The sequence below is a fragment of the Morus notabilis genome, unplaced genomic scaffold (genome assembly GCF_000414095.1).
Source record: "Morus notabilis unplaced genomic scaffold, ASM41409v2 Scaffold258, whole genome shotgun sequence".
NCBI classification, from domain to species: domain Eukaryota; kingdom Viridiplantae; phylum Streptophyta; class Magnoliopsida; order Rosales; family Moraceae; genus Morus; species Morus notabilis.
In genome coordinates this window covers 225,345-226,086 of record NW_010358925.1, presented here as the reverse complement: position 1 = coordinate 226,086, position 742 = coordinate 225,345, and positions in this window count along the sequence as shown.

Below are 742 nucleotides of genomic sequence, written 5' to 3'. Positions count from 1 at the left end.
TAAGAAATTATATGTTGATATATTCCAGAGAAGATCTGTCTCTCACCGGATACACAGATTCTGATTTTCAATCGGATAGAGATAGTCGACGGTCGACATCTAGATCTGTGTTCACTCTTAATGGAGGAGCCGTGGTATGGAAAAGTATAAAGCAAAAATGTGTTGCTGACTCTACCATGGAAGTTGAATATGTTGCAGCTTGTGAAGCCGCAAAAGAAGCTACATGGCTCAGGAAGTTCTTAACTGATCTGGAAGTTGTTCCAGATATGAATAAGCCAATTAAGCTCTACTGTGACAACAGTGGAGCGGTGGCTAATTCAAAGGAACCTAGAAGGCATAAGAGTGCGAAACATATAGAAATGAAATATCACCTGATCAGAGACATTGTGGATACAGGCGATGTAGCGGTTTTGAAGATCGCGTCAGAGGACAACCTTGCTAACCCGTTCACCAAGACATTGCCATTGAATGTATTTGATCGGCACTTAGATGGATTTGGGATTAGAGACATGACACACCTGCTTTAGGACAAATGGGAGATTGTTGGGAATAGTGTCCTAGAAGCATAAGATATAATAGGATATTTGTTATTTAATTAATAAAAGAGTTTATTCATCATTTTATGGGCATATATTTATGAATATTTTATGACTATCAAATGAAAATTCCGTGATTATTTATGTAACCTTAAACATAGTATATAAGTGTTATATACGAGAGGATAGTGTTTAAGGATAATAAT